Source organism: Amblyraja radiata, chromosome 15 (assembly GCF_010909765.2).
Source record: "Amblyraja radiata isolate CabotCenter1 chromosome 15, sAmbRad1.1.pri, whole genome shotgun sequence".
Classification (NCBI taxonomy): Eukaryota; Metazoa; Chordata; class Chondrichthyes; order Rajiformes; family Rajidae; genus Amblyraja; species Amblyraja radiata.
Genome location: NC_045970.1, coordinates 17,538,236 through 17,556,624, shown reverse-complemented (window position 1 = coordinate 17,556,624; position 18,389 = coordinate 17,538,236).

The following is an 18,389-nucleotide window of genomic DNA, read 5'->3' as shown; positions in this document are numbered from 1 at the left end:
AGTTTCTACTGGAATGCAAAAAAAGTAGAAATGTGAAAACTCAAATTAGTGAAGTCTGGGAACAATCTTTCATTTCTACTGTAACAAGCTGAACTAACATCAGAAACAGGAGATAAGTCTTCCTCTTCTTATCGAGTCCACATACAAGATTAGAAGTTGTTCAGCCAGAGCTGAACACACTTCTCGGCATCTGCACAATGGTGTCTTGCGCTTCTTGTGCTCCTTGTGCGTGGTGGTGGAAGCAGGGCCGTGACGTGAACGCTCTTTCCTTGACCCCAGGAGATAAATGATAAGGAGATATTGTGAGCAATTTTGGGCACCATATCTGAGGAAGGATGTGCTGGGTCTGGAGAAGGTCCAGAGGAGGCTTACAAGAATGATCCCAGGAATGAGTAGGTTAACATCTGATCAGTGTTTGACGGCACTGAGCCTATACTTGCTGGAGTTTAGAAGAATGAGGAGGGATCTCATTGAAACCTATCGAATAGTGAAAAGCTTGGATAGAGTGGATGTGGAGAGGATGTTTCCACTATTGGGAGAGTTTAGGACTAGAGGTCATAGCCTCAGAATGAAAGGACGTTCTTTTAGGAAGGAGATGAGGAGGAATTTCTTTAGTCAGAGGGTGGTGAATCTGTGGAATTCTTTGCCACAGAAGGCTGTGGAGGCCAAGTCAGTGGATATATTTAAAGGAGAGTGTGATGTTTGGTGGACTGTGTGGGGTGGGAGGACCCGTTGCTCCTCCCGTGCAGCAGGTGGCGCTGCACAGGTCAAAGGGACATGTTTTGTATATAGTTCTCCCCTGTCTGTAGACAGGGTGTGTGTGCAGCCATTTTTGAGTTGTCTTGCTGCCAGCATTGAGTAAAGCATTAATGACTTCTGTTGTAAATCGAAGACTCTCAAGTTTTGTGCAGCCCTACAATAAGAACACGAAAGTGGTATCAGGAGTGGGATACTTTGGATTGCGTCCAAAGACCCAGATAAGAGCCTATTTGTCGATTAAAAAAGTTCTGTAGTGTACTCAAATTAACATGTCTCAGCAATTCGATCGTTTCAATCCCAAGCGAGAAAGGTGGTCCTCGCATTTAATGTGCGCTGAGTTTTATTAGAAAGTATGGCAATTATGACTGACTAGTGGAAGAAGGCTCTCTTGTGTTCATCAATGTCTCAAGAAACTTTTGCACTGCTTCAAAATTTACTTACTAAAGAAGTAACTGAAGCCTCATATGCTGAAATCACAACGGCTTTGCAGCTGCATTTCGAAGAAAGTCGAAATTTCCTCGCATTGATTTCTACAGGACAGTGCAACAGGAAGGGCAATCGATTACCGAATTTCTTGTCGAACTTCGCACCAAGGCAAAGGCATGTGATTTTAAAACCCAATGCTGCAAAAAGTCCCAAGACAATGCGTTGCGGGATACACTGGTCATGGGCTGCAGGCATGCATTCATCCAGCAGGCGATTCTCAAGGAATCGGACGCCTCATTGAAGAATGTGCTGCAGTGTGCTAAGATGGCCGAGCTGCTGAGTAAAGAACTGCACAAAATGGCCGGCTAAACAGCATCGAAGCTCCCTCAGGAGGTGCATACAGTTCGTCAGACTCGTCCACAATGACAGAAACCAGATTATCGACGCAGAGCAAATCCGGAGAAGGTGGGACAGTTTCAGAAGAGCCATTCCCCTGTGGGAGGAGGATCGAAACCCTGCTACCGGTGCGGCTCGACTGCTCATCATCACAGTGAGTGCCCGTATATCTAGTTAATTTGTTTTGCATGTTACCGAAAAGGTAATCTCCAGGCAGTGTGTCAATCCATAGGAAAGCTGAGAAAGGGCAAGAAAGCGCAAAACACAGTTGACCAAATTGCGGAGATCATTCCTATTGAAGTGCTCGGTGTGTCTACAATCACTGACAAGCTGAGGATTTCGCTGCGGGTCTCGAACGTCGATCTGCAGTTCCATGTGGACACTGGTGCGGCTGTGTCGCTAGTGGGTCAGGACATCTGGGAGAGGATCGGATCGTCAAAACTGAAACTGGCCAACATCCGACTTTTCGGATACGGACGACAGCCGATTCCCATGAAAGGCACTGTCGCCGTTTCCTGTAATGGTATGACACAGATGTTGCCGCTGATCGTCGTTGGTAAAGATGGTACATCCCTGTGCGCCATCGACTGGATCCATGCTTTCAAGCTTGACATGAACGCCTTGATCTACGATGGATCAACCATGGCATTTTCATCAGCCACGGATTGCAACATGGTCAGCAAGTGCGAGAATAACCTACAAAAACAGGACGTTGAATGGCACTGGTCCAAAGAGTGTGACCATGCATTCACCAGGTTAAAGGTGATGCTCCCCCAGAAGATGCGTTTGGTCCACTATGACCCATCGAAGCCGACCTCGCTGGCCGCCTATGCATCGCCGTATGGTCTTGGAGCTGTAATCTCACAAACGGCGCCGAACGGCAAGGAAGAACCAATCGCGTTCGCATCCAAAATGCTGACGACCGCCGAGAAAAACTACAGTCAAGTGGAGAAAGAACAGCATACAGATAAAGCAAATACTGATAACTCTGCAAAAGAGAACACTGTTGATTCTGAGCCTTTAGCAAGAGTTGTGAAACGCAAAAAAGGCTGGAAAAAAAGAGTGAAGCAAGGTCCAGCTAAATGGAGACGTTCAAACTGGAAAGGGGGAATGTGATGATTGGTGGACTGTGTGGGGTGGGAGATCCTGTTGCTCCTCCCGTGCAGCAGGTGGCGCTGCACAGGACAAAGGGAGATGTCTTGTAGGTACACAAAAATGCTGGAGAAACTCAGCGGGTGCAGCAGCATCTATGGAGTGAAGGAAATAGGTGACGTTTCGGGCCGAAACCCTTCTTCAGACAGCCCGAAACGTTACCTATTTCCTTCGCTCCATAGATGCTGCTGCACCCGCTGAGTTTCTCCAGCATTTTTGTGTACCTTCGATTTTCCCGCATCTGCAGTTCCTTCTTGAACAACGAGATGTCTTGTATATAGTTCTCTCCTGTCTGTAGACAGGGTGTGTGTGTGCAGCCATTTTTGAGTTGTCTTGCTGCCAGCATTGAGTAAAGCACTAAAGACTTCTGTTGTAAATTGAAGACTCTCAAGTTTTGTGCAGACCTAGAATAAGAACACGAAAGAGATAGATACATTCTTGATTATTACGGGTGTCAGATGTTATGGGGAGAAGTCAGGAGAATGGAGTTAGGAGGGAGAGATAGATCAACCATGATTGAATGGCGGAGTAGACTTGGTGGGCCGAATGGCCTAATTCTACTCCTATAGCTTATGATCTTATGATCTTATGAAGTGGATGGTTAAAGAAAAACAGCTACAAATCTTTTAATTTATGAAACGTTTTCATTTATTCAGGCCTGGATATTAGGCTGGGTCTGTTTTGTTCAATGGAAGGGAGCAGCCGCTGCGAGACCAGAACATTGAGAAAAAGTGTTTCCTGAATATCTTATAGCATTTAGTTTAGTCTTTAGAGATACAGCATGGAAACAGGTCCTTTGGCCCTCAGAGTCTGTGCTGACCAACGATCCCCATACACTAGTGTAACCTACACACTAGGGACAATTCACAATTAACAATTTTTACCAAGGCCAATTAACCCTACATGCCTGTATGTCTTTGGAATGTGGGAAGAAACCGGAGCACCCGGAGAAAACCCATGCGGTCACAGGGAGAACGTACAAACTCCATACAGACAGCACCTGTAGTCAGGATTGAACCCAAGATACAAAACTATCGTGTCCTGTGGTTTTTTCGTATGGTTGTATGGTGACCACAAATTTCACTGTACCGGTTGGTGCATGTGACAATAAATGTCTGTTGTCTCTAGCCCTGAAAGGGAGCAGCTTTACCACTGCGCGCCCATGTCGTCCTTAAATTTGATTCATGTCTCTATTAATAGGGAACGCTTCATACAGGCGGGCTATTTGTCACACTGAAGGCCTTTCAAAGAGGTTGCCTGCTTCACAAGCCCATGGTCTACAAGACCAGATGTAAGATTGTAAAGTAAGATTGAGTTGAGGTGAATCATTCAGACGGTGGTCAGGGAGATGCTGGTCCAGTGTGTCCACAAGTTGGTTGCTGGGAGCTGTGGTGTCAGAGATGTAGTGAGGAAGGGAACAGACTGATAGTAGTGGGTTGGAAAGGCAGGAGATATTTTATGTGTGGACCCTTGAGGAAGCTCTAGTCATCTCCCCTCCCCGTCCATGAAATAGTATTGTGAAGGCAATATCATATCATATCGTAATGTATCACAGCTTGGATTCAGATCCATTTTGAAGTCTTTCTTATGCCAAGTTTCCTGTAACACTGGAAAGCCAGGTGACAGAGGCAAAAAGGACAATAATTTCTAAAGTTGGACTAGCTACCCCATTATCGTGTTTCAAAGTCCAACCTATTTCATACAAGTGGAAATATCATCTGTTGTCATGCTGCTACTATTTCAACTGGAATTAGGCGTGTTCCAGGTCGATCTGCCTTTTAATCTCTTACAACGACACAAACCCACTCACTTTGGGGAGTGAAGAATCGACCTCAAGTCACAAATGACCAAACATTAAAGTGTTAAGCAAGATGGGTGTTATGATCAGTCTGAAGAAGGGTCTCGACCCAAAACGTCACCAATTCCTTTTCTCCAGAGATGCTGCCTGTCCCGCTGAGGTAGTCCAGTGTTTTGTGTCGATCTTAGGTATTATAATAACAGGTAATAACAAACATGACAGGCAGCACAAATTCTACTCTAAATGTGTGTGTGTGTGTGCCATTGGCTTACACCCAACCTAAGCAATCTAATTCAGCGCTGAACTTTGAGCAATAAATTAAATAGCAAGAGTGAACTTAGGGCTGAGAAACTATAAAACGAGCATGCAAGAATAATAATCAAACAATAGAATAGGAAATAGGAAAAATTTGAAAGCACTGTTTTTTGGGGAGTTTTGTTGCAGTGCCCGAAACCCGGGTTCGATCCTGATCAGCGGTGCTATCTGTATGGAGTTTGTACGTTCTCCCCGTGACCGCGTGGTTTTATCCGAGATCTTCGGTTTCCTCCCACGCTGCAAAGACGTACAGATTTGTAGGTTAATTGGCTTGGTACAAGTGTAAATTGTCCATAGTGTGTGCAGGATAGTGTTAGTGTGTGGGAATCGCTGGTGGGTGGGTCGAAGGGCCTGTTTCCACACTGTATCTCTAAACTAAACTAAAAATGAGGTGAAATAGAGCAAGTGTGGTTTGGGAATGGATGTAGAGCCACAGATTTCGGAAAGCTCTTCCACCTGGGTAAAGTGGAGGATAGGCAAGGAGAGTACACGCAAGACTGAAGTCAGAATAGTGTTTAGGGCATTGACTGTTGAACGGGCTGAGGGAGAAGCTGTAGAATGAGCAATGGATGAAAAGTATAATGCTTTCAAAGCATTATAGAGGTTTCAACACTGGCTTGTGGGCATTGGGTTGGTGAAGGGTGGCTGCAGAATTGGAAATCTGTGACCATGTTAGACAGGTAGAGAATCTGGTGACATATCATGGTTGGCCGTGTTTTGAAGAAGATGAAGGACGTAGGAGAAAAATGGAGGTGTACGATGTAATCCAGCCACAACAAACTACCCTATCAATTACAAATAGCAAAGTGCAGGAGAAATGAAGTGGGTCACACAGCATCAATATAGTGATTATATAGCTGATGGTCTGTGGAATTCTCTGCCTCAGAGGGGGGTGGAGGCTGGTTCTCTGGATGCTTTCAAGAGAGAGCTAGACAGAGCTCTTAAAGATAGCGGAGTCAAGGGATATGGGGAGAAGGCAGGAACGGGTTACTGATTGTGGATGATCAGCCATGATCACATTGAATGACGGTGCTGGCTGGAAGGGCCGAATGGCCTGCTCCTGCACCTATTGTCTATTGTCTATTAGGCAGACAATGTTTCAGGTTGGGAGCACCAAGAAGAGTCCCAGCCGGAAATGTTGCTTGTCTATTCCCTCCACAGCTGGTGGTTCTGCTGCCTCCCATTGCCAGAGACCTGGGTTCAATCCTGACTACTGGCGTTGTCTGCATGGGGTTTGTACACTCTGCTTTGCGTAGGTTTCTGCTTGGTGTTCTGGTTTCCTCCCACATCCCAAAGATATGTGAATCTGTAGATTAATTGGCCGCAGTAAACGCCCTATAATGTTTAGAGAGTGGATGAAAAAGTGAGATAACATTGAACTAGTTGATTGATGGTCAGTATAGACTTGGTGGGCTGAAGGGCCTGTTTCCATGCTGTAGTAGTAAGCCCCCTTCGGTCATGACTGACCATGAGTGATGCATCCTAGTTTGTCGGATGCAAGCCTGGGCGATGTCATATGGAGGACAGGCTGTTGCCCATGCAGCACGTCCCCCCCTCTCCACATCACTGATTGACCCAAAGGAACAGCAGGACCATTACAGTTTGGCACCAGCGCCGTCGCAGGAGCTGCCAGAGCGAGGTTGTAGACACCGACAAACTGCCTTAGGGGCTCCGACTCCGGATTTTCTTGAGATTTACTCCTGGAGCCTTTTCCATGACTGGATATGGCCACAAGGCAGTGGAGGTTTTAAATCAGAGTTTTCCCTCTCCTAGATGGACCGCTTTCCCCGGCTGATGAGCCCCATCTGCCCGAGACTTGTGGCGGTGGGAGCGTCTACCTTCCCGTGCAGGTCTATAGCACCTGCCTACTGCCTTAATGTTGTATCTCTAAACTAAACTAAAAGATGCAGTCTGACCTGCTGAGTGCCTCCAGCAATTTTTTTTTTTTTTAGCTCAAGATTCCAGCATCTGTAGTTTCTTGTGTTCTTTAATGTATGTTATCAATCCTGCATGTTTGTTCGGAAAGGGAGAGGGAGAAAGCTTAAGGGCTGCGGGGACAGCGTCATCAGTAGGATAGCTTTGTTCATATTTATATTTGATGAAAATAAATGTGTCTCATCAGAAAGAAATGGTCACAGATTGACAATAAAGGGTCTGTCCCACTTGGGTGCCCTAATCCGCTAGTCCAGAAGAGCATCTTCGACCTTCAAGCTCGAGGGCACTCTCCTGAAAAGCCTCGAGGTGGATCGACCGGCCGCGTTGAAACCGCGGGCTGCATCGACCGAACCACGAGCTGCACCTACCGACCGCGTACACACACGCACGCACACACACATCGCGAAGGTGGCGGCAAGGGAAAGTGGAGGAGCGCTGTCTGTGCAATGAAGAGGAAGGTAAACGGCTATCACAGAGTACCGTAAGTCCTTGAGAGAGCAAGGGGGGGGGGTGGGGGAGGAGAGAAGGGGAGGGTGAAGGAGTGGAGACAATTTTAAGAAGTTTAATAAGGTTTAGCGGGCATTTTCCCTACCGGTAGGTCTTCCTAGGTCGTGAAACTCCAATGAGCCAATCAAAATGGCTGGTCAGTGAAGGAGACCTATGGCTGCCCTCGACTGCCTGTAAGTAAATAGCGACTCCACTCCACTGCACTACGAGTGAATAAGACCCATGCCGACCAAATTTTACTCGCGGAAAATGTTTCAATCTCCTGAAATTGTTTCTGCGACCTAGCTGTGGGAAGATGGGAACCTCCCTCAAGCATGAAGGAGCGTTCCAGCCACCTTGTACGACCTCCTAGGACCTCGTCTCGACCATGCTGCGAGTTTGAGTCCAGGGCAAACTTTTCTAAACTCGCAGCTCAGTTCGTCCTAGTGGGACAGCCCCTTAATGGCAGATGTAGGTGGGACTGGTTTTGATGTGTAGGCTGTAACCCCATGCCTGTGGTGGGGATAAGTACGAAGGAAAATGAAATATTGATAGGATTGCTACCAACTGGCTGGAGTTTTTACGGACATTTTCAATCTCTCACTTCTCAGGTCTGAGGTTCCCACCTGCTTTTAAAAGGCATCAATAATACTGGTGCCCAAGAAGAGCAAGGTGTCGTGCCTCAATGACTTTCGACCACTGGCACTAACGTCCGTGGTGATGAAGTGCTTTGAGAGGTTCATCATGGCGCAAATCAACTCTCACCTCGACAAAAACCTGGACCCACTGCTGTTCGCTTACCGCCACAACAGGTCAACAGTGGATGCGATATCACTGGCTCTCCACTCCGCTCTGGACCACTTGGACAACAAAAATTCATATGTCAGGCTGTTATTCATTGACTACAGCTCGGCATTTAATACCATCATCACCTCCAAGCTGGTTGCCAAGCTCTCAGATCTGGGTCTCTGCGCATCCCTCTGCAATTGGATCCTCGACTTCCTCATTCACAGACCAGTCTGTACGTATTGGTGGAAATGTGTCATCCTCGATAACAATCAGCAGGGGAGCACCTCAAGGCTGCGTGCTCAGCCCTCTGCTGTACTCACTCTTTACTCATGACTGCATAGCCGGACTTAGTGCAAATGCCATCATCAAGTTCGCCGACGACACCACTTTTGTGGGACGTATCACTGATGGAGATGAGTCCGAGTATAGAAGTGAGATCGACCGATTGACCAAATGGTGCCAGCACATTAACCTGGCTCTCAACAACAGCAAAACCAAGGAGCTGATTGTGGACTTCGGAAGGGGTAGGATGGGGAGCCACAGTCCCGTTTATATCAAAGATGGTTGAAAGGGTCAAGAACTTCAAATTCCTGGGTGTGCATATTTCTGAAGAATAAAGAAAGCACATCAGCGCCTCTACTTCCTGAGATTATGGAGAGTCGGTATGTCAAGGAGGACTCTCGAACTTCTACAGGTACACAGTAGAGAGTATGCTGACCGGTTGCATCATGGCTTGGGACGGCAACCTGAACGTCCAGGAGTGGAAAAGGCTGTAAAATGTTGTAAACACTGCCCAGTCCATCATCGACCCTGATCTCCCTACCATCGTGGGAATCTATCGCAGTCACTGCCTCAAAAACGCTGCCAGCATCATCAAGGACCCACACCATCCTGGCCACACCCTCATCTCTCCGCTGCCATCAGGTAGAAGGTACAGGAGCCTGAAATCTGCAACATCCAGGTTCAGGAACAGCTTCTTCCCACAGCCATCAGACTATTAAACACAACTTCAAACAAACTGAACTATAACAGCCTATTGCACTTTATCTGTTTATTTATGTGTGTGTGTATATATATCTTTCTATATTACTAAAAGTCTGTTCTTGACCGGTTTTAGCCATCTGTGCTGCGATTTGCGAGAGAACGCCGCCACCTACGGCCGTCATTTTTGGCCACCTCGCTCAGAGCCCCCCCTCCGCCACATGTGTGCCGAGGATTTTTCCCGTCAATTAAATATGACAGAGATATTAATGTTTTTACAAAATTCCCCATTCTCTCTGCTGCCCCTGCTGGCGGCAGGGGGGAGGGACTATAAAACCAGGAACTGGTGTGCCACACAGTCTCTTCAATATGGAGGAAGGCAGAGGGTCACGTTTCTCTGAGCTGTGAATAACACTGAACACATGTCTACTCAAATGTAAGTGCCCTTAGTGGTTCTAAAATGCTTGCAGAATGTGTCTAATGGTTCTAAAGCTTGCAAACAAATGTCTATTGGTTCTAAGGCTTGCAAAAAGTGTCTCTATTGGTTCTAAAACTTGCAAAAAAGTGTCTCTATTGGTTCTAAAGCTTGCAAAAAATGTCTATTGGTTCTAAAGCTTGCAAAAAAGTGTCTCTATTGGTTCTAAAACTTGCAAAAAAAAGTGTCTCTATTGGTTCTAAAGCTTGCAAAAAATGTCTATTGGTTCTAAAGCTTGCAAAAAAATGTCTCTATTGGTTCTAAAGCTTGCAAAAAAATGTCTATTGGTTCTAAAGCTTGCAAAAAAAGTGTATTTTGGTTCTAAAGCTTGCAAAAAATGTCTATTGGTTCTAAAGCTTGCAAAAAATGTCTATTGTTTCTAAAGCTTGCAAAAAATGTCTATTGGTTCTAAAGCTTGCAAAAAAGTGTTTATTGGTTCTAAAGCTTACAAAAAATGTCTATTGGTTCTAAAGCTTGCAAAAATGTCTATTGGTTCTAAAGCTTGCAAAAAATGTTTATTGTTTCTAAAGCTTGCAAAAAAATGTCTTTTGGTTGTAAAGCTTGCAAAAAAGTGTCTATTGGTTCTAAAGCATGCAAAAAAAGTGTCTATTGGTTCTAAATCTTGCAAAAAATGTCCATTGGTTCCAAAGCTTGCAAAAAATGTCTATTGGTTCTAAAGCTTGCAAAAAAAATGTCTCTATTGCTTCTAAAGCTTGCAAAAAATGTCTATTGCTTCTAAAGCTTGCAAAAAAGTCTATTGCTTCTAAAGCCTGCAAAACAATGTCTATTGGTTCTAAAGCTTGCAAAAAAAATGTCTATTGGTTCTAAACGTTTCAAAAAAATGTCTATTGGTTCTAAAGCTTGCAAAAAATGTCTATTGGTTCTAAAGCTTGCAAAAAAATGTCTATTGGTTCTAAAGCTTGCAAAATAATGTCTATTGGTTCTAAAGCTTGCAAAAAAAGTGTCTATTGGTTCTAAAGCTTGTAAAACAATGTCTATTGATTCCAAAGCTTGCAAAAAATGTCTATTGGTTCTAAAGCTTGCAAAAATATGTCTATTGGTTCTAAAGCCTGCAAAAATATGTATATTGGTTCTAAAGCTTGCAAAAATATGTCTATTGGTTCTAAAGCTGGCAAAAAATGTCTATTGGTTCTAAAGCTTGCAAAAACAATGTCTATTGGTTCTAAAGCTTGCAAAAACAATGTCTATTGGTTCTAAAGCTTGCAAAAAAATGTCTCTATTGGTTCTAAAGCTTGCAAAAAAATGTCTATTGGTTCTAAAGCTTGCAAAAAAAGTGTATTTTGGTTCTAAAGCTTGCAAAAAATGTCTATTGGTTCTAAAGCTTGCAAAAAATGTCTATTGTTTCTAAAGCTTGCAAAAAATGTCTATTGGTTCTAAAGCTTGCAAAAAAGTGTCTATTGGTTCTAAAGCTTACAAAAAATGTCTATTGGTTCTAAAGCTTGCAAAAAATGTCTATTGGTTCTAAAGCTTGCAAAAAATGTTTATTGTTTCTAAAGCTTGCAAAAAAATGTCTATTGGTTGTAAAGCTTGCAAAAAAGTGTCTATTGGTTCTAAAGCTGGCAAAAAATGTCTATTGGTTCTAAAGCTTGCAAAAAATGGCTATTGGTTCTAAAGCTTGCAAAAAAATGTCTATTGGTTCTAAAGCTTGCAAAAAAATGACTATTGGTTCTAAAGCTTGCAAAAAAAAGTCTATTGGTTCTCAAGCTTGCAAAAAAAGTCTATTGGTTCTCAAGCTTGCAAAAAATGTCCATTGGTTCTAAAGCTTGCAAAAAAATGTCTATTGGCTCTCAAGCTTGCAAAAAAATGTCTATTGGTTCTAAAATGGTTCATACTAGCGCTCCAGAAAGTGCCCCCCTCCCCCTCCCCCCTCCCCCCCCCCCTCCCCTGTTGGCTTGGCTTGGGTGTGTCTGAAATTGAAGGCACTACTTACTGCAATGGTGGCATGAAGTTGAAAGGCACTACTTACTGCAAATGGTGGCTGGGAGCTTTGGCTTGAAGTTGAAGGCACTATTACGGCAAATGGTGGCTTGGGTTGCTTTGGCTTGAGGTTGAAGGCACTACTTACTGTAAATGGTGGCTTGGTTGCTTTGGCTTGAAGTTGAAAGGCACTACTTACTGCAAATGGTGGGCTTGGGTGTGGCTGAAGTTGAAAGACACCACTTACTGCAAATGGTGGCATGAAGTTGAAAGGCACTACTTACTGCAAATGGTGGATTGGTTGCTTTGGCTTGAAGTTGAAAGGCACTATTACTGCAAATGATGGCTTGGTTGCTTTGGCTTGAAGTTGAAAGGCACTACTTACTGCAAATGATGGCTTGGTTGCTTTGGCTTGAAGTTGAAAGGCACTACTTACTGCAAATGGTGGCTTGGGTGTGGCTTGAAGTTGAAAGGCACTACTTCCTGCAAATGATGGCTTGGGTGTGGCTTGAAGTTGAAAGACACCACTTACTGCAAATGGTGGCATGAAGTTGAAAGGCACTACTTCCTGCAAATGGTGGCTTGGGAGCGTTGACGAAGTTGAAAGGCACTACTTACTGAAAATGGAGGCTTGGGAGCTTTGGCTTGGTTGAAAGGCACTATTACTGCGAATGGTGGCTTGGTTGCTTTGGCTTGAAGTTGAAAGGCACTACTTACTGCAAATGGTGGCTTGGGAGCTTTGACTTGAAGTTGAAAGGCACTACTTACTGCAAATGATGGCTTGGGTGTGGCTTGAAGTTGAAAGGCACTACTTACTGCAAATGGTGGCCTGAAGTTGAAAGGCACTACTTACTGCAAATGGTGGCTTGGGTGCTTTGGCTTTAAGTTGAAAGGCACTACTTACTGCAAATTGTAGCTTGGGTGCTTTGGCATTAAGTTGAAAGGCACTACTTACTGCAAATGGTGGCATGAAGTTGAAAGGCATTACTTACTGCAAGTGGTGGCTTGGGAGCTTTGGTTTGAAGTTGAAAGGCACTACTTACTGCAAATGGTGGCTTGGTTGTTTTGGCTTGAAATTGAAAGGCACTACTTACTGCAAATGGTGGCTTGGGAGCTTTGGCTTGAAGTAGAAAAGGCACTACTTACTACAAATGGTGGCTTGGGTGCTTTGGCTTGAGGTTGAAAGGCACTACTTACTGCAAATGGTGGCATGAGGTTGACAGGCACTACTTACTGCAAATGGTGGCTTGGGTGCATTGGCTTGAAGTTGAAAGGCACTATTTACTGCTAATGGTAGCATGAAGTTGAAAGGCACTATTACTGCAAATGGTGGCTTGGTTGCTTTGGCTTGAAGTTGAAAGGCACTACTCACTGCAAATGGTGGCTTGGGTGTGGCTTGGGTGTGGTTTGAAATTGAAAGGCACTACTTACTGCAAATGGTGGCTTGGATGCAATGGCTTGAAGTTAAAAGGCATTACTTACTGCAAATTGTGGCTTGGGTGCATTGGCTTGAAATTGAAAGCACTACTTACTGCAAATGGTGGCTTGGGTGCATTGGCTTGAAGTTAAAAGGCACTACTGTAAATGCACTTACTTCCTGTTTGCACTGCATATTGATTTTAGATAAAACGCTACCACTTATGGCTGTGATTTTTGGCCATCTTACTCAGTCCCCCTCTGCTGAGCAGGTGCAGAGAATTCTTCCCATCAATGAAAAATAAAAGTGTTATTAGTTTTTTTTTAAATGTTGAGAATCTCTCTCCTGTCAATCACTCCATGAAAGCCACACCTTTTCCGGTGGAGGGGGGGGGGGGGGGGGGGGGGGGGGAGAGGGGTTATAAATCCCGGAAATGTCGGTGTGGCTCAGTCTCTGCAAGATGGAGGAGGGAGAGGTCATGACTCGCTGTCTTTAGTGGCTTTGCACCCTACTTCAAATGGTATGAAACTGCACTTGAATTTGGTGGCCTTGCACCCTGCTAGAAGTGGTAAGAAACTGCACTTGAATTTGGTGGCCTTATACCCTGCTTGAAATAGAATTTCAAGGATTAGCCGTGTCAACTACCAGCCCACCAGCCATGAGTGAGTGAGTTGCCAGCACAACAGGCTTGATTGACTGAGACGCCAGCCCAAGAATCCATTTGGCGCACAGTTTGCATACTAGCCCTCTGGAAACCAGTCCCTTCAGCCCACAACACCCATACTAGCGCTCCAGAAAGGCCCCCCCCCCCCCCCCCAACTGGCCACCAATATTAGAATTGGTGGAGAGGTGGAATATTGCGTTGGATGATCAGCCCTCCTGTGTGATGCTGGGACCCAACGGGTCCCACTTAGTCTAGTATATATATATATATATATATTCTATGGTATATGGACACACTGATCTGATCTGTATTTATGCCTACAATATTCTGTTGTGCTGCAGCAAGCAAGAATTTCATTGTCTTATCTGGGACACATGACAATAAACTCTCTTGACTTGACTTGACATGTTGGAACGTTGCTCATACAACGTGTAAACACGTGCACAGACCTGCTCACTGATTGAGCTGCTTCTATGAGAAAGTGAGGGTCAGGGTGTGCCAACACCGGGAATGAAATGCAGTGTCTAGAGCAGTCATATTTACATGATGATCTCTTTAGCATGAGAGGCAGTGGGCTGGAAATAGAGTGCACCATTATAGGGGTGCTTTAGATTGTTGTGCAGTGCAATAGTGACTGTTTTGGCTGCAGGAACTGAGGCTGAATTCAGAGCATCAGGAAACAGAAGGCTTAATGTCAGAAGCTCAGCCGGTGAATGCTGGCTGTCAGAACAGCTGATAGCAGACAGACAATTGATGTATGAAGAAAGGTTGAGCAGGTTGAACCAAAATACATGGTAGTGTAGAAGGATAAGAAATAATCTTACTGAAGCACTTCAGATTCTGAGGGGAATTGACAGAGATGATGGTGAGAGGATGTTTTCCCCAATCGAGATATCGTGAACAAGGAGGAAATGTTTTAGAATAAAGAATTGCCTATTTAAGATGGAAATGAGGAAGATTTTCCCTTTTTATAGGTTGTGAATCTTTGTAACTCACTACCCTAGAGGGTTGCTAAAGCAGATTAATTGAAGACATTCGAGGCAGAGATAGCGAGACCTTAGGTGTAAGGTTATGGGTAGAAATCTGGAAAATGTTGAACTGAGATTTGAATCGGGCGTAATGTCACTGGATGGCAGAGTGATGCAGTGGTTGAGTCGGTAATGAAAAGCTAGAATGGGCAAGCAGGACTTTTTCATGGATCCGGTGCCTAAGGCCACAGGACTCACGTTTAAACATGAAAGCATTAAACAATACCAGGGCAACAGCAGTGGCTGGGAGGTTGTGAGTGATTTGCTGGGGATGAAAGCTTTGAAGGCAAACAAAAGACCAATGAGAAAATGAATGGGAGCTGCAGAGGAATGACTAAGGAAAGGGAACTAGATATTCAAAAGCATTCATGAGCGGTCTTTAGGTTTATTTTAACCAAAGATTAAAGGTTTGTGAAGTTGAGCTGAAGTTTTAAGGAAGGGAAATTTTGGAAGAGATAAGGATGTGATCAGAAATACAGTAGCCTTATCAATGCTCAGATAGATCACTGTAGAAGATAGGGCCAGAGAAAGGCTATTTAACCATCAACAAGTTCATTTAAAAATGCTTGTTCTGAAGTTCAGCTCTGTTTGACATGGGAGATGTAAAGATGTACAGTGATGGGCAAGACTGAGTGAGGACAGAAGGCAATTAATGAACAGGGAAGTATAGGTTCTTGCATGGAGATCAAACTCACTGGAGAAGGAAACTGACCAAGGAATCAGGTTCTGCAGCCATGGATAACTGGCTACATGATAAATGGTTAAATATCCAAGAGTGAAGCAAGATCTCATAACAAGTTTGTTATCATGCTTCACTTCAAAGGAAAAATAGTTTTCAATTGTATAATACTTGCTTGAATTTCTAAGCTGTCATTCTAAAAGGATATGGTATGGTTAGCTTGGAATGATGCTCGAAAACTAAATCGTGAAGTTGAAATACTGTAAATCTTCAGACAAAATCTTAGTGCCATCAGTTCAGTTTGGGCAATGGCATGTGTTGGAGCATTCACTGAACCAAACTAAGTGTCACTAAACATGAAGAAGGGTCTCGACCAGCAACATCACCTATTCCTTTTCTCCAGAGATGCTGTCTGTGTTACTCCAGCTTTTTGTGTCTATCTTCACAAAATATGAAACTGGTCCAGAATATCAGTAGATTAATCTATAAAGTTTTTGTAAAAATGGTGTAATATAAATAGACTGAAAGTTAAAGTGAATCTATTAAAAGTGAAAGAAGCACGTATTTCTCAATCTGTGACAAGGAATTTCCCCTTGTTTGCAGCGATGCCGTTCTAGAATCCCCGATGACATGCCACCATAGCCAACAATTCAAACATGTCCATGAAGGTTTGACAAATTATCAGAAAAGTCTCATAAATTAATATTTTTGTTGAATCCCAAGTCTGGGTTTGACTTGCTAGTTCCTAGGCATAAGGCATTCAAAATATCCTTATGTTCATTTTTAATACTAGATTATTTCTTTCTGCATAACAATTATTGATCAAGCTATTAGTCGGATTGTTTTCAATCTTGCACTTGCCCCCGTATGGATGTATTAACCCATTTTAGCGTCATGGGTCACTGTCTTGTGAGTCTTGTTTCCACAATCAGGCAGAGTGGTCCATCAACACTGACAAAGCCTTGGGTTATTCAATTGAAATTATAAAGCCGAAGGCCCGGTGTGAAATGCATGTGGTGACTTCAGCTTAGTGCAACCAAACGTGGAGTGGAATATCTGTTTTGCAGCTCGTTCGGACTTACACTTGGCAACACACAGGCATGCATTTGGGGATGAGTTGTGAACCAGACTCTGCTCTTGATTTCACATCAAACCACCAGCAAGATTTAAGTACATTTTGGTTCAATTGCTTTTTTTTTAAACTCTTCTTCTCTGCAATACCTACCACAAGATTATTTCCTGCTGTGCCTGTCTGACATACCAGCCTGTACATTGCTAGACCACACTGTCTGACTCTCCACATTGCTTTCTGCTCCTTTCTGGATGTTATTTCTCCTCTCTGCTGCTCTAGTTTTGATGCTGCTTTCTGCCCCATATAGATGCACCTGTTCTTCCCTGTCCATTAGTTCATCCAATTACAGAGGAGTTGCCGCAATATACACATTCAAATTGAGGATAAGCAGCAGCAGCAACTCTTTCGTAACAGAGCATGGCCCGAGAGATGTCATTTAGTTCCTCAGGTCTGAGTCAAGACTAAAGTTTCACCTATTATTATCAATTTAAATAGAATTCCCTTAATTGAATCTACCTTCATGCCGTCTTTGCTCAAGTGTTCTGACTTTAGCCTAGCTATTTACTTATTTCATTAAAGGTCATGTCTTGATTAAACAAGCAGCTATCCAGCTACCTCTCTAATATGCCAGAAACACCTGCTGTTTCCAGAGGTAAGGATGGGTTAAAACAAAGAGAAATTGAATGCTGAATTATTTCACTTTTTTTTACAGCTTTTCCCTCAATTGCATTCAAAATACTGGTTCAAAGATGGGAAATGAAAAGGATTTGTGCTGACAAGACTAATTTACCTTCTGCAAATTAAGTGATTTTTTTAGTGATATAGAGATATATAGATGTAGATTTATATATCTCGATCTGCAAAAAAAGTGATTTTGTTTTTGCTGATAGTGTTATATATAGAGAAGAATAAAGCGTATGAAGAGAGTTTAACTTGGTTTATTGAAAGCAGCAAATATAGTGTCTGAGTTTTTCTCCCTATCATTTTCCCATTCTTGGTCCATTCATGTCATGCACTATTCCCCAGCCAAGCTGGCAACCTGCTTCCTAGCCTTTGCCAAAATAGCCCACAAGCGCAGAGAACAAGCTGAGCAACCCTCAGTCTTATTTACCCTCCATCTCTCCAGATAACCACTTGACATCCCTTGCCATCTCCCACTGATGGATTGGATGAGAAGAGTAACTCACCTGGAGGGGAATCAAATTCCAGACACTTCGCAACACATATTGGAGTATCATCGTGTGCTGTATAATTGGATTTAAAGCTTGTGTATTTGTGAGCAGGGTGATGAAGCATGGTGTTTCGAACAAACAGATAATATACAAATGGGAAAGTGTAATAAGGTTATAATTTTCAGGAGGAAACAGGTCTTCACAAGGGAAGCTTTCATTGTTATGATTAGATTGGAGGAACAACACTGGGAAGGAATGTCAATGCAAAAGAAGGGCAAGAAGTAGACTTATCTTGACAACAAGTTGGTTGAAGTTAATACTCTGTGGGTTCCAAGAGTAACTTTATCCACATGTCCAGTATGACTCTTGATTGGCTTGGTTGAAGAATAGCTAATTATAATTGTGTAGGAAGGAACTGCAGATGCCGGTTTATACCAAAGATAGACACAAAAAGCTAGAGTAACTCAGTGGGACAGGCAGCATCTCTGGAGAGAAGGAATGGGTGACGTTTCGGGTCAATGCCCTACTTCAAACTGTTTAAGGATAGGGGAAACGAGAGATATAGACGATGATGTAGAGAGATAAAGAACAATGAATGAAAGATATGCAAAAAGATAATGTTGATAAAGGGAACAGGCCATTGTTAGGTGCTTGTTGGGTGAAAATGAGAAGCTAGTGTGACTTGGGTGGGGGAGGGAGAGAGAGAGAGGGAATGCCGGGGCTACCTGAAGTTTGAGAAATCAATCAGCCCAGTGATATGAATGGTACACAAAATTGCTGGGGAAACTCAGCGGGTGCAGCAGCATCTATGGAGCGAAGGAAATAGGCAACGTTTCGGGCCGAAACCCTTCTTCAGTGATATGAATGTTGATTTCTCTAACTTCAGGGGAATTGAGGGTATGCAAAG